We start from the raw sequence: 16,136 nt of genomic DNA, 5'->3' as shown, positions 1-16,136 counted from the left end.
GTCTGCTGATTGCTGTTGTCTGGACAGGTCCTGTGGCGAGAGGAGGGAGAGTTGTCCGCCCAGGGGCGACGGGCACTGGCGAGGTCCCCCGCCCGGAGACCGGGTACCTGTTTGTATAGTAATGGGCGGGAACGACCCTGCCGCCGGCTGCAGCCCAGGCTGTGTTAGGAATTTCGCGTAGGTTTCCGACCAAGCGGCTCCTTTTGGCTCCTCCGTTATTTTTATGTGTTTTTTATTTTGGTATCATTAATATACACTTACATGAGCAGCACTGTGGTTCCTAGATTGTCCCCGTTATCAAGTACCCACCACATACCCCATTACAGTCACTGTCCTGCGTTATTTTTAAAACGAGTTTTTAGGACTAGGGCAATAAAGGTGCCTATGTTGATGGGATTGCTGTACCTTCCAGTAAATTGAGGAAATGTGTGTTTGAGTGCCAACTCTCTACCGCTACCCAGGCTCCCTGGCTCCCTTTCGCCCTTGCCTCCTGGATGTGAAACTCGAGTTTCTGTACCCGTTCCTGGCAGTTTTAGGTTTTGTGTCGGATTTCCTGTCTAGAAGCAGATACCAAGATTTTAACTGGTTCATGATGTTTCCTTCCAATTGTAAACACTTACAATATATTGGGTTGACACTGAAATCACTGCTTTCATGAATGATTTTTAGTTACTCGAGTAAATATTCGCTTTTTAAATTGTTTATTTTTTATTTTGGTATCATTAGTGTACACTTACATGAGCAACACTGTGGTTACTAGATTTCCCCGTTACCAAGTCCGCACGACATACCCCATTACAGTCACTGTCTATCAGCATAGTAAGATGCTATAGAATCACTACTTGCCTTCTCTGTGCTGTACTGCCTTCCCCGTGCCCATCGCCCCAGCCCCCTGCACTATGTGTACTATTCGTAATGCCCCCTTTTCCCCTTATCCCCCGCTTCCAACCCATCCTCCCCAGGCCCTTACCTTTGGTAACTGTTGGTAGCCTTCTTGGGTTCTGATTCAGTTTTTTCTTTGTTCTTATACTCGACATATGAGTGAAATCACTTGATACTTGCCTTTCTCCGCCTGGCTTATTTCACTGAGCATAATACCCTCTAGCTCCATCCGTGTTGTTGTGAATGGTAGGATTTGTTTTCTCCTTATGGCTGACTAATATTACATTGTATATATGTACCACATCTTCTTTATCCCTTCATCTAGTGATGGACACTGAGGTTGCTTCCATATCTTGGCTATTGTAAATAATGCTGCGATAAACATAGGGGTGCATATGTCTTTTTTGGGTCTGTGATTCTGTTTTGTTAGGATAAGTTTCTAAGAGTGGAACTCCTGGATCAAATGCTATCTCTATTTTGAGTTTTTAGTTGAGCGGACGTGGTCCTGAACATTTCAACACATGGACCAGCGATGACTGGCCCGTCTGGCACCCTGGGGAGAAGGCTTGAAAGCTGGCCTCCTGCGTGTCCCTGGAGTAATAGCAGAGTTGGCCTCCAGAGATCGCGGTAGTGTACCCAATACGTCCCGGAGGTAGGAGCATCTTATGGGGAAGTTTAGGTTTATCTTTATGGCCGGTGCATGTACCTCCCGTAGCCCTATCTACTGACCCATCTGTAGCTCGCACAGGGAGGGGCGTGAAAGTCTGGTACACTAGACCAGGACGAGATCCCATTCCTGCCACTGTCCAGTCACAGGACCCCTCTCTTGCATGCATTCTACCTGATGGACAAGATTTGCCTCTGCTGCTGTCATTAAAGCAGGTATCTTACCGCCCCTAAAGTTATTTTCTTCCACAGTCCTTGTGGCCTGGTATGCGCCCCCCCGGCTGCAGCTTCCCTGTCATGACTTGTGTGTACTCCCTACCCGTTCAGCTGCTGACCGCCTGTGGAACAGGCCAGCTATGGCCTTAATGTGCATAGGAGTTTGAACCTAGCTGAATCCTCGGCTTGAGGATTACCATGATTTTGTGTTAATGGTCTGGTTACGGTGCTCCAGTTCTCTCACACGGGGGCCCTTGCAGAAGATGAGGCACGAGGAGATTGTGAGTCAAAAATTTCTGGAGGATTAGGCTGTTGGTAAAATTGCAGTATTTCCAGAATCCCTCACCTGGCCTCAGTGCATCTCCATATCAATAGGTGTTCCCAAGGGGTGGAGAGTAGAAGTAGGCCATCTCCATATCGATAGGGAATCATTTATTTATTTGGTATCATTAATCTACAATTACATGAGTAGCATTGTGGTTACTAGACTCCCCCTATCATCAAGTCCCCACCACCTACACCATTACAGTCACAGTCACTGTCCATCAGCGTAGTAAGATGCTACAGAATCGCTACGTGTCTTCTCTGTGTTGTACAGCCCTCCCCGTGCTCCCCCCTACATTATGTCTGCTAATCATAATGCCCCCTTTCCCCCCTCGTCGCTCCCTTCCCACCCATCCTCCCCAATCCCTCTCCCTTTGGTAACTCTTAGTCCATTCTTGGGTTCTGTGAGTCTGCTGTTGTTTTGTTCATTCAGTTTTTTTCTTTGTTCTGATACTTCACATATGAGTGAAATCATTTGGTACTTGTCTTTCTCCGCCTGGCTTATTTCAATGAGCATAATACCCTCTAGCCCCATCCATGTTGTTACAAATGGTAGGATTTGTTTTCTTCTTATGGCTGACTAATATTCCATTGTGGATATGTACCACATCTTCCTTATCCATTCATGTTCTGATGGACACTTAGGTTGCTTCCATTTCTTGGCTATTGTAAGTAGTGCTGTGATAAACATAGGGGTACCTATGTCTTTTTCAAACTGGGCTGCTGCATTCTTAGGTTAGATTCCTAGGAGTGGAATTCCTGGGCCAAATGGTATTTCTATGTTGAGTTTTTTGAGGAACCTCCACAATGCTTTTCGGAATGGTTGAACTAATTTACAGTCCCCCCAGCAGTGTAGGAGGGTGCCCCTTTCTCCACATCCTCACCAGCATGTGTTGTTGTTTGTCTTTTGGATGGTGGCCATCCTGACCAGTGTGAGGGGATATCTCATTGTGGTTTAAGTTCTCCTTTCTCTGACAATTAGCGATGTGGAGCATCTTTTCATGGGCCCGTTGGCCATCTGAATTTCTTCTTTGGAGAAGTGTGTGTTCAGATCCTCTGCCTATTTTTTAGTCGTGTTGTTTGCCTTTTGGTTGTTGAGGTGCATGAACTCTTTATATTTTGGCTGTCAACCCCTTATCATATATGTCATTTATGAATATATTCTCCCATACTGTAGAGATGCCTTTTTCTTCCACTGATGGTGTCCTTTGCTGTACACAAGCTTTTTACTTGGATGGAGTCCCACTTGTTCATCTTTGCTTTTGTTTCCCTTGTCCTAGGAGACATGTCCATGAAAAAGCTGCTCAGGTTTACATTCAAGAGACTTTTGCCTATGATTTACTTCTAAGAGTTTTATGGTTTCATGACTTTCATTCAGGTCTTTGATCCATTTCGAGTTTACTCTTGTGTATGGAATTAGACCGCAGTCCCATTTCCTTCTCTCTCTCTCTCTCATGTAGCTGTCCAGTTTTGCCAACACCAGCTGTGGAAGAGGCTGCCATTTCCCCATTGTATGTCCGTCGTTCCTTTATCATGTATTAATTGGCCATGTATGTGTGGGTTATATCTGCGCCCTCTATCCTGTTCCATTGATCTACAGGTCTGTTCTTGTGCCAGTATCAAATTGTCTTGATTACTGTGGCTGTGTAGTAGAACTTGAAGTTGGGGAGCATAACCCTCATCTCCCCCCGCTTTATTCTTCCTTCTTAGGATTGCTTTGGCTATTCGGGGTCTTTTGTTGTTCCTTATGACTTTTAGAACTATTTTTTCCATTTTGTTGAAGAATGCTGTCGGTATTTTGATAGGGATGATTCAGGGACCTGGTTTGTGTGCCAAGTTCTTGTGGGTTGTCTGGTCGGGTAAAACTATAGTTATCCCAGACGTCCAGGCTTACCCCACCCCTACCACTGTGGCAGTCAGTCGTGCAAGAGTCTTTGGGTGTTTTGGGCTCCTGGAGGGTGTTTATCCCGCACTTTCTGAAGGCCTCATAGCAGTCGGTACAAAAGGGCATCAGGTGGGACCGTGATGAGACCTGTGCAGCTGTGTTCACTGCTACTAAGCAAGCAGTCAAGGCCGTTATAGTCCTTGAGTGTAATGGATTCACGAAGGCCCTGGGAGCTAGATGTTCATGTAAACGGAGATGATTATGGATGGGGCCTTTGGCAGTGGCTTAAGTGGACATGCCAACCTGTTGGATTCTGGTCACAATTATGGAAAGGAGCAGAGGTCTGGTAGCCATTAACAGAGGAGCGACTGGCTTCTGTGTATCACGCCTTGCTGGCTATGGAGCCCATCACCGGAACAGCCCCGACCAAGGTAATAACCGCCTATCCCTTCGCGGGGTGGGTGTGAGACTGGACCCAAACGTCAGGGAGTGGCATGGCACAGACGCCTCCGCTGGCCAAATGGGGGCGCAAACTTGCAGCAGCATAGCACCATCGCCGTTATCTCCTTGAGTGGAGATCTCCAGTGCTTATTTGGGCAAGTGACGTATATGAGTGGCAAGCAAGAAGAACTTGCCCGTGAGCCATTGGTAGGCGAGAGTCCTTATCAGCAGGGAGAAGCCCCTATACCTGAAGATGCTTGGTATACACAGGGCTCCTCTCGTGGGCAGCCCCCGAAGTGGAGGGCTGTGACTTTCTGTCCTAGGACTAAGACAATATGGGTGTTAGAGGACGGAGAGGGGTAGAGCATTCAGTGGACTGAGTGACGGGCAGTATGGCTCCCGATCACCCAGGATGATCACGCCCTCCCCTCTGGTTGTGTGCAGGGGTCATACCTGCATGTGTCTTCGGCCTGTGGCTGGGAGCGGAGTCAGCGTCTGGAAGGGTGACTTCCTAAGTCGACACAACGAGGTGCTCTGTCTACACCCGAGGATCCAGACTTCCCTTCTTTCGGGCCGGTGCAACCAGGCCTCCGGGGTCCCGGGAGCGCTCACACAGCAAGCAGGCTGCGGTCTCGCCTCCACACCGGGAGCTCTGGGTCAAACGCTTGGATCTGGAAGGCAGGTGGCTCTGGCCTCAGGTGGCCCCTCCTTCCTCGCCCAGCCTCCAGATCCCACGATCCCGTGTTCCCCCCACTGCCGTCCGGCACCCCCGCCCCCAGATCCCAGCTGCTCACGCACCTCCTCACACTCTTCCCGGGAGACCCAGGCCCTCCAGCCCATGGACTGGGCGAATTGGACTCGCCGTTGGTGGAAGAGGAGACGCCGGGCACGGTTGTTCCCGTAGAGGAGCCAAAGGATGGCCTGCTTGGGGCCCTCGTCGTCCTCCTCCATGTCGTTGGCCAGGTAGCTGGGGAGAGACATCGGGCTGCTGGTCAGCAGCAAGATGGGAAGGATCCCCAGCCGAGGTCAGCTTCCAAGGAGAGGCCCAGGCTGATCTTCACAGAGGACCTACGGGAGCCCTACCAGCGCCACACGGGGCCACGCAGTCATCAAGAAGCCACTGCGGGGCAGGGACCTGAAGGGCACCTCTCACACCTGGATGCTGAAGACAAAGGCCCTCGGGGAGGCCTGAGGGCGAGCAGGGCAGCTTCCATGCAATGTCCCCATCATCTGCCCTGTGCCCTTCAAACCGGCTGTATGTGCACACCCTGCGGCTCCCTGCGGAGGCGTCCAGAGGGCAGGAACTGACTAGCCGGTTTCTGTAGTCATAGCTTCCCTCCCACGGGGCTCAGGCTGGAGGATGGGTGCCACGTGCCCTTCTCAAGGCTCTCCTCCCAGCCCTCCTAGTCCCTGGCACGGAATGCAGTCTACAAGATTTCACTGGATGGATGGATGGATGCTTTTATCTCACAGTCAAATGCCATACCGATCGCCTCATGGACTCAGTGTAACTTAAACGTTTGCAACGCAAAGTAGCGTGCTGAGGGCTTTGTGAACATGCGGATATTTTGACAAGACCTGCCTGCAGCGGTGTCTGGTCTGATGGTTTGGAGAAGGGGAGGGGGGTGACAGGAAGTAACTATTACCCAGAACGTGACATGGCACTAGGATTTTAGCTGATGTGCTACTGGGGGACCACAGTTAGGGGGCCAGGGGAGGCGTGGTAACAGTCGTGCTCTTTGCACCGACTTTAAGGAGTGGTCGTTTTCTTCCAATATATATGTGTGTGAAAGACACCTACAAGTCAGAAGACACAATGTGAACACAGAGGGAAGGGATTTCAGACGGAGCATTGGAACAAAGCAGTGCAATATGAGGACCATAAGCAAGTGTGATGCTGACTGTGGGGACGGCTGAGTTCAGACTGAGAAGGCTGGCCCCGGCTTAGAACCCCCTTAGCTGGTGACATTGCTGAGGAGGGGCGGGGAGCATTAGAAATGTGTTCTCGGAGGATTTGGGGCACGTAAAGCCTTGTAGGAAGCACGGGTGGGGAGTGCCTACGCTCGGTCTGTGTCACATGACGAGGGCCTGCACTGTGGCGTCTGCCTGGGAACCCAGAGGACGACGGTCCACTCGATGTGGACTCGGGCAGGTGAGCGGCCGAGGCTTTGGAGGCGGTGCGGTCTCAAGCCTGGCCACGTGGGGACAGCGTGGTGCCCATTCTGTCCCTCCTCTTAGGAGGGTTTTATGTGGTCCTTCGTTTGTTCCCGTGTTTTAAGTGGTGTTAGGGTTGTCTGTCTCCACAGACAGCAGTATAGAAACCGCTCTGTTATAATCCTGTCCTTCGCATACCAAAGTGAACGGTACACGTGGAGTGAGAAAGCAAATAGATGCAACGTCAGAGTCCCACACCCCTCCCTCCGCCCTCCCGGAGGACTGAACGTTGACGGCCGGCCACTGACAGCAATACTCACAGAGCTATGAAGAAGTGAATTGTCTGGTACTGCCAGGAGGGGAGGCCAGCCCGGCTGAAATACGCTATGACCATGGCCAGGAGATACTGAGGGAGAGGAGAACGCCACAGGAGAGCGGTCACATCCCAGAAGAAGAAGGACGGAGGGGTGAGGGAGGGGGAGGCTGGGGGCAGACCCCGCCCGTGCGGGGAGAGGGACTTTAGGATGCTCCTGGATGGCAGGCTTTGCCGGTGTGACGCCGGGTATCTAGGACAGCTGCCATCAGAAGGGTCTTTGATAAGCTAGCACAAAGGGGAGTCCCCAGGGCTGAGGCGACAAGGGACTTGCCAGTCACAACCAAAGGGGCGGACCCCAGGGGAGTGGGGGTGGGGGCAGGGCTGCCCATTCACACGCAAGGAGCCTCCAGGCCCCGCAAAGGGCAGTGTGGACAAGGCACCGAGTTGGAGAGGGAGGCGAGACTGTGGGTTCAGAAGGCATCCCTCCAGCCCCCCAGGGTAGATGCTGGAGAGAGAACACATGTCAGTGGACAAAGTTACCTTGTCAGATACCCTCAGATTTTTGTCCCAGGCCAGGAATCTTTTAACAACAGGGTCCCCTGGGAAGAGAGGCACAGGTTAGACGGACAGCCGGAGCAGGGCTGAGCAGTGAGCAGCCGTGCCTCCTGACGGGACCTTTCGGGGTGGGGAGGCCGAGGTGCACTCATTGGGCCAGAAAGATGGTGCCAGCCTTCTTTGGTGGCTGGGGGTGCGGGGGCAGGTGTCAGTAGGTGATGTGCACAGGTCTGATCCTACAGAAGGTGGTGCTCCATCACCGTGCAGGAAGGCATCGTCTCCCTTGACGGTCACATCAGCGCGCCCAATGGCCTGTCAGCACCCCGCACGCTGACGGAGGCATTTAGATATGAAAGCCTCAGGGGTGCAGTGGAAGCAGAGCTTTCGTGTGCCGAGTGCAGACTGCTTCTGCCTCTGGCCTAATCCTCCCTCATTTCTAAGTGTTCCCGGAGGAGTCCTCTGGGAGCAGAGAGGTCACCAACTGGCAGGGAATTCTTTTCCATTGGAAAAGCATAGTCGCTGGAAGTTTCTCTCAAGGGGAATGGGCTCAGGGTTCCCCCTACCAAGCAGCCTTTTGAAGGCCTCGTGGTGCTCGGGCAGCACTGGGGACACCCGCCGTCGCTTCAGCCTCATCTTGAGGCCGCACAGCATGTCCGGGACCCAGGCGTCCTCCTCGCCCTGGGCTGCCTCCTCCGACTCCTCCTGGAGAGCGGCCGACCTCGCCCGCTTCCCGCGCCGGCCGGAGTCCGCTGGCATTGGGCTGCTGTGTGCCTGGGCTGCTGGGCAAAGAAACCAGGCGACAGCGTCCAGCTGTTGTCTTTGGGATTCGTCCCTCGGTCCCCGTGTCCCCTCCCACTCCACTCCAACTACCCCCAAAAGACAAGCTGCCCCCAGTGTCTCTGCTGTCGCAGACCGTGGCCGCCTCCCCAGCCATCTCTCCATCCTTCTCCTTTACTGGCAGCCATTTCTAAGTGACCCCGGAGGAGTCCTCTGGGAGCAGAGAGGTCACCAACTGGCAGGGAATTCTTTTCCATTGGAAAAGCATAGTCGCTGGAAGTTTCTCTCAAGGGGAATGGGCTCAGGGTTCCCCCTACCAAGCAGCCTTTTGAAGGCCTCGTGGTGCTCGGGCAGCACCGGGGACACCCGCCGTTGCTTCAGCCTCATCTTGAGGCCGCACAGCCTGTCCACGACCCAGGCTTCCGCCTTGCCCGGGGCTGCCTCCTCCTCCGACTCCTCCTGGAGAGCGGCCGACCTCTCCCGCTTCCCGCGCCGGCCGCAGCCCTCTGGCAGAGGGCTGCTGTGTGCCTGGGCTGCTGGGCAAAGAAACCAGGCGACAGCGTCCAGCTGTTGTCTTTGGGATTCATCCCTTGGGGTCCCTGATTCCCCTCCCACACCACTCCAAGTACCCCCAAAAGACAAGCTGCCCCCAGTGCCTCTGCTGTCGCAGACCGTGGCCTTGTCCCCACGCCTACACCCTCGCCCTCCAGTCCCTGGCCTTCTGAGTCTCTCCTTCCTGCGCACAAGGCCCCCCTGGGTAGGCCTTCCTGCCGTCGGCACCCCCTCCTCAAGCCCCTCGTCCCTCCGCTGCCTCACCTGGCGGCCCTGATCTTTCTGCCCCCAGCATCACCTCCGGCGGGTGCCCGGAGGGGCCGGGCCGGGGCCTCTGGCTCACGGCCTGGGAACTCGGTGGAACGCTGGCCATGATTTGTCCCCAACTCCTGCCCTCTCCGGGACCAGACCCTGTCCAAACTCCTCCTGTGGATTCTCACTGAACGTGAGCCCGTTATCCCTACTCCAGGCTGAGGAGACGCTAGGAGTGGAGAAAGCTCTGCGAAGATGCTTCTGGCTACCTGTGCTGCCAAGCACCTGCCAACCAGGAGGGTCGGAACCCTCGTGAGGTCATAGGTTGCTGCAACCTAGCAACCAGTTTGAAGGAAAAACAGGCAACTGCCAGTCCAATCCGAACAGGGGCAAACAATGTCTCCTGCCACTGGCCCAAGGTCTGACCATCCGCCAAGATGATCCTCGAGCCGTCCAGGTCACCTTTCAGCCCTCCCCCCCAGATGACGTGTCCTCTCCACTCTCCACTTGACACACGGGTGGACTCTCGCCCTCTGTCACGTTCTCCTACAGAGCATGTCTAGTGAGTGGCTAGGAAATTCAGGGTAAGCAGAAACAGTCAGCCCTACAAGAGTGACGTAGGTATGTAAGAAAGATCCCAGGTACATTGACTTGGACTCAAAAGTTAACTTTAAAGCACTTGGCAGAACAGAGCTCTTGTGCTCAGTGTTCACTGACACTAGGTTCAGGATTCTGTACAGAGGGACGCATCCTCACCCCTCAGGCACCTCTGAGCCCAAGAGAACATTTTGAGGACCCGGAATCAGAGACTGTGGTATCCGTGCTCACGCCCACTTCAAATGGTGCCTACAATTTCAGCAAGTGTATGGATTTCCCAGAGCCTGCCCCTCAATGCCAATGAAGAAAGTCTATTCTCTGTATAAAACTTCTGATCGTGTGTATCAGCTTGAGCCAGATGTGTCACCATCTCTTGTGTATCCTATGAATAAAATGTCACATGCACAAAAAGACTTAGTGGGAAAACGTCCAATTCAGGACACAGGAGGATGTTTTGTGAAGGTGGGGGCGCACGCGGGCACAGACGCAGCCCGGACATCAGCCACTTGAAGGCCTGCCGTAAGCCAGGCGGCTCCCCCTGAGCTCCAGGCCTCTACTTTTCACCCGGGCATCTGAATCTCGTGTTTTCTTTTTCAGTATTTACTGTGGTAAAATAACATAAAATTTACCACTTGAGCCATTTTTGAGGGGATAGTTCTGCGGCACTGAGCACTTTGAAATTTTGCAGCCGCCCCCTACTGTCCCATCTCCAAATCGACACTGCGCACCCGTTAAAGACCACCTGCCCAGTCTAGTCTCCCTTCCGGTCCCTGGCAACCACCATCCTCCCCTCTGTCTCTATGGCTTTGGCTCTTCTGGGTCCCTCATTTAAGTGGAATGCTACAAAAGTGGTGTGTGCGTGTATGCGGCTTATTTCATTCAGCACACAATTGTGGACAGCTTTCCTAATGACAACCCTGAATTCATCGCAATGTGTGGCTTCTTCTTGGTGCCTATGTAAGCCAAGGGCCTGCTGCCTAAGGAAAACTTGGTGCATGTGATTTTTCCAGACACCAAAACACTGTGATCCAAGTTGTGGTTTGTGTATTTCGCCTTGCAGTTCCTCCGGTTTTTTGATTCATGTTTATTGTTAGGTATGTAAACACTGAAGACTGTTGTATCCTCTTGGTTAATTAACCACTTTGTCGTTGAGAAATGGCCTGTTTTGTCCCTGTTAGTATTCTGACATGGACTTTCTCTGGCATTTATAGAGCCTCCCCAGACTTCTTTGGGCATGCTGAATCTTTTTCCATCCTTTTACTTTTTAGTTTGCATCTTTCTCTTTAAAGTGATTTTCTTTTTTTAATGTTTAAGGATATTATTTATTTCTTCTTAGGTAATTATTTTTTATTGAAGGGTAGTTGACACACAGTATTACATTAGTTTCAGGTGTACAACACAGTGATTCAACATTTCTATACATGATAATTCTAGGCACCAGCTATCACCATACCAAGTTGTTACAATATTTTGACTATATTCCTTATGCTATACATTACATCCCGGTTACTTATTTATTTTTTTGTGTGAGGGCATCTCTCATATTTATTGATCAAATGGTCGTTAACAACAATAAAATTCTGTATAGGGGAGTCAATGCTCAATGCACAATCATTAATCCACCCCAAGCCTAATTTTCGTCAGTCTGCAGTCTTCTGAAGCATAACGAACAAGTTCTTACATGCAGAACAAATTCTTACATAGTGAATAAGCTACATGGTGAACATTACAAGGGCAGTCATAAAGTGATTTTCTTGTAGACAGCATGTGATTCGGTCTTTCCTTTTTATCCAGTCTGACCATTTGTGCCTGTTAACTGGGGTGTTGAGACCGCTTCCATCTGACACAATTATTGGTGTAAGTGGGTAGCTTGTGGTCTGTTGTCTTTGCTGTCTGTCCCGTCTTCTTTGTTTCCTTTTTGTTCTCTGTCTTCCTTCCTTCCAGTGCATTGCATTTCTGTGATTCCATTTTGTAACCTTTGTTGGGTTGTTGGCTATGACACCGTCATTTTAAGGGGTGCTTTAAGGTTTATACTATACACCTTTAGTTTATCATAGTTTTTCTTCAAGTGATCTGTCATTTCACTAGACTATAAGGAGCTCACAGTTCCCTCCAGCTCTCCCCTCTTGGTCTTTGCCGTGTTGTTGCACTTTACTCTCACAGTAGTACCGATCCCACAAATTGTTATTTGTAGTTAAATACTCCGTTAACCTTTTAAGAGACTTAACTAATAAGACAAAATACGTAGTTCCTGTTTCTTTTACTTTCATTCCTTTGTATAGATCCAGATTTTTATGTGCTCTCCTATTCGTTCTGCATGAAGGACTTTTTGGTGACATTTCTTGTAGTTAATGAAGAACCTTTCAGCTCTCATAGGTCTGAAAATGTCTGCATTTTGCCTTCCCTTTTAGAAGGATCTTTGCTGTTTTTTCCTCCTGTACTTTAAGTATATTCCTCGCTTACACACACATTATTTCCAAGAGCAATTCAAGGTCATCGTCATCTTTTCCTCCGTATGCCACATATTTTGTTTTCTTCTTCTTCTCACTGCTTTAAAATGTTCTCACTATCACCGGTCGTAGGTGATGTGCTTGATTCGTCTTGGCTGCGTTTCCCTCGTGTGTCTGTGCTTGGGGGTCATGCAACTTGTTGGATCTGTGTGTTGACGGTTTCCTTCACCTTTGGGGAAAGTTTGACCGTGTGTCTTCAGATGTTCCCTGTGCTTCCCCCAGCCTCCCTCCTGGGATCCTCATTCCCTGTGTATTCCACAGCTTGACACTGTCCCGCAGCTGACCGATGCCCTTCCTTTCCCTTTAATCTCTCTCTCTCTGGCTGCTTCATCTGCAAGTGCTTCCACTGCCGTGTCTTCACGTTCACAGATCCTTTTTCTGGCAGTGTTGTTATTCTAACCCAGTGTAATTTCCATCTTAAGATGCTATGTCTTTTCTGTAGAAGTTCTGTTTGAATTTCATTTTCTATCTTCCCGGTCTGTACTCATTTTTTTTTTTTTTTACCAGAAAGAAAATGATTATAAGCTGTTTTAATGTTCTCTGCTCATTGTAACATCTGTTTCTTTTCAGGCCCGTTTCAGTTGATTATTTTCCTGACGGGTTGTGCTTCCCTACATTTTCCCCCCCGTTTCTCAACCCCTTCTCCCCACCTGTGTCTGGGTGCTCCCGCGCTGCTGCCTTTCTGGAAACTCTCAGGGCAGGGGCTGTAGGGCTCACCCTGTTTATTTCCTGTCTCATGGGTTACTGTCCTTCACTGCCCGTCGATCAGTGTCTTGAAGACCATTGCTGTGCATATGTTCTCTTGTGTTTTTTTCTGGGGTTCCATCCAGGTAGGGGGGTAAATGCAGTCTGTGTTCATCTCGGCTGAAAGCAGGAGTCCTAATACCTATGTTTTGACTCACTGTTAGAAAGGAAGCCTACATCAAGGTTCTAGGGAAATTCACCAATTTTTTTGGTCGTGTTGAATTTTTTACATTTAGATCACTGATCCAATTGGAGTTCGTTTATTTTTTCTATTAAGGTATCACTGACATGCAGTCTTATGCTCAAGTTTCACATGAGCCACTTTATGCTTACTACGTCCCCCCTGTTATCAAGTCTCCACCACATAACCCCATTGCAGTCACTGTCCCATCAGCATAGTAAGATGCTGTAGCATCAATACTTGTCTTCTCTCTGCTAGCCTTCCTTCTCCGTGCACCCCCTATATTACGTGTGTTAGTCGTAATGCCCCTTAATCCCCTTATTCCTCCATTCCCACCCACCCTTCCCAGTCCCTTTCCCCTTGGGAACTGTTAGTCCATTCTTTAGTTCTATGAGTCTGCTGCTGATTTGTTCCTTCCGTCTTTGCTTTGTATTCATACTCCACAGATGAGTGAAATCATTTGGTACTTGTCTTTCTCCGCCTGGCTTATTTCACTGAGCATAATACCCTCCAGCTCCATCCATGTGGACATAAATGGTAGGATTTGTTTTCTTCTTATGCCTGAATGAATAATATTCCCTTGTATATATGTACCACATCTTCTTTATCCATTCATCTAGTGATGGACACTTAGGTTGCTTCCATTTCTCGGCTATTGTCAATGGTGCTATGATAAACAGAGGGATGCATATGCCTTTTCCAAACTGGGCTGCTGCATTCTTAGGGTACATTCCTAGGAGTGGAATTCTGGGGTCAAATGGTATTTCTATTTTGAGTTTTTTGAGGAACCTCCATACTGCTTTCCACAATGTCTGAACTAATTTACATTCCCCCCAGCAGTGTTAGGAGGGTTCCCCTTTTTCCCCATCCTCGCCAGCATGTGTTGTTGTTTGTCTTTTGGATGGTGATACCTGATTGTGGTTTTAATTTGCGTTTCTCTGATGATTAGCGATGTGGAGCATCTGTTCATGGGCCTGTTGGCCTTCTGAATTTCTTGTTTGGAGAAGTGTCTTTTCAGACCCTCTACCCATTTTTTGGTTGGATTATTTGCTTTTTGTTTGTTGAGGTGTGTGAGCTCTTTCTATATTTTGATTGTCAACCCCTTATGGGATATGTCATTTATGAATATATTCTCCTACAGTGCAATATGACTTTTTGTTCTATTGGTGGTGTCCTTTGCTGTACAGAAGCTTTTCAGCTTGATGTAGTCCCACTTGTTCATTTTTGCTTTTGTTTCCCTTGCCGGGGAGATATGTTCATTAAGAGGTTGCTCATGTTTATGTCCAAGAGATTTCTGCCTATGTATTTTTCTAAGAGTATTATGATTTCCTGACTTATATTCAGGTCTTTGATTCATTTCGAATTTTACTTTGTGTAGGTTTACACAATGATCCAGTTTCCCTCTCTTATATGTAGGTGTCCAGTTTTGCCTACACCAGGTATGGAAGAGGCTGTCATTTCCCCATTGTATATCCATGGCTCCTTTATCATACATTAATGACCATACATGTTTGGGTTAATATCTGAACTCTCTATTCTGTTCCACTGGTCTATGGGTCTGCTCTTGTGCCAGTACCAAATTGTCCTGATTACTGTGGCTTTGTAGTATGGCTTGAAGGTGGGAAGCGAGATCCCCCCTGCTTTGTTCTTCCTTCTCTGGATTGCTTTGGCAATTCTCGGTCTTCTGTGGTTCCCTATGACTTTTAGAACTATTCGTTCCAGTTTGTTGAAGAATGCTGTATTTCGATAGGGATGGTTCAGGGACCTGGATTGTGTGTCAAGTTCTCGGGGGTTGTCTCGTCGGGTAAAACTACAGTTATCCCAGACGTAGTCATAGACAAGGTCCAAGCTTTCCCCACCCCCCTACCACTGTGGCAGTCAGTCGTACAAGAGTTTTTGGGTGTTTTGGGCTCCTGGAGGGTGTTTATCCCGCACTTGGCACAAATTCTGAAGGCCTCATACCAGTCGGTACAAAAGGGCATCAGGTGGGACCGTGATGAGACCTGTGCAGCTGTGTTCACTGCTACTAAGCAAGCAGTCAAGGCCATTATAGTCCTTGAGTGTAATGGATTCATGAAGGCCCTGGGAGCTAGATGTTCATGTAAATGGAGATGGTTGTGGATGGGGCCTTTGGCAGTGGCTTGAGTGGACATGCCTACCTGTTGGATTCTGGTGACAATATGGAAAGGAGCAGAGATCTAGTATCCGTTAACAGAGGAGCGACTGGCTTCTGTGTGTCACGCCTTGCTGGCTATGGAGCCCATCACCAGAACAGCTCCAACCAAGGTAATAACCACGTATCCCATCGCGGGGTGGATGCGAGACTTGACCCAAAGCCAGGGAGTGGCATAGCACATACGCCTCCACTGGCCAAATGGGGGCGCAAACTTGAAGCAGCACAGCACCATCTCTGATACCCCCTTGAGTGTAGATCTTCGATGCTTATTTGGGCAAGTTACGTATATGTGTGAAAAGCAAGAATAACTTGTACTGGAGCCATTGATAGGCGAGAGTCCTTATCAGCAGGGAAAAGCCCCTATAGCTGAGGATGCTTGGTATACAGACAGCTCCTCTCATGGGCAGTCCCCGAAGTGGAGGGCTGTGACTTTCCGTCCTAGGACTAAGACAATATGTGTGTTAGAGGACGGAGAGGGATAGAGCATTCAGTGGACTGAGTCACGGGCAGTATGGCTCCCGATCACCCAGGATGATCACACCCTCCCCTCTATTTGTGTGCACTGACAGCTTGGCTGTGTGCCGGGCTTGACCTTGTTGCTGCTGACGTGGTGCCATGCCAATTGGATGGTTGGTCACTGGCCCCTTTGGGGGCAAGTGCTGTAGCAAGACCTATGGGCTTTAGTCAGACTGAGACTGTTACTGTATATCATGTGTCTGGCCATTTGCCTTTGGCATCACCAGTGAGTGATGAAGCAGACACATTATCGGCCCACATGTGTTGGCGGGATGGAAAGCCTCCCTCTGCTGTAGCCCAATGTTTGTGTCCGCGTTTGTTGCACATAGTGCAAAAGACAATGTGGGCTATTGTAATGAAGACAATTCTGTACTTGCACAAGAACAGACCCG

At 49.8% G+C, this 16,136-nt stretch overlaps 1 protein-coding gene and 2 long non-coding RNA genes across 3 annotated transcripts in view; 2 read left to right on the top strand and 1 right to left on the bottom strand.

Moving 5' to 3' along the window:
• Positions 1-16,136, bottom strand: part of LOC118929734 (uncharacterized) — a 289,885-nt gene that overhangs the window by 98,042 nt on the left and 175,707 nt on the right.
• Positions 1-16,136, top strand: part of LOC130679201 (uncharacterized) — a 138,377-nt gene that overhangs the window by 40,557 nt on the left and 81,684 nt on the right. The gene's annotated exons all lie outside the window — the stretch shown is intronic.
• LOC130679203 (uncharacterized) lies at positions 320-7,000 on the top strand. The gene is made up of 3 exons (XR_008992281.1): positions 320-1,534; positions 4,313-4,404; positions 4,859-7,000. It is a non-coding gene; the product is annotated as an uncharacterized LOC130679203 (long non-coding RNA).

Source organism: Manis pentadactyla, chromosome 10, assembly GCF_030020395.1.
Source record: "Manis pentadactyla isolate mManPen7 chromosome 10, mManPen7.hap1, whole genome shotgun sequence".
Classification (NCBI taxonomy): Eukaryota; Metazoa; Chordata; class Mammalia; order Pholidota; family Manidae; genus Manis; species Manis pentadactyla.
The sequence above is the reverse complement of the archived record's forward strand: the minus strand, read 5'-3'. Positions and strand labels throughout refer to the sequence as shown.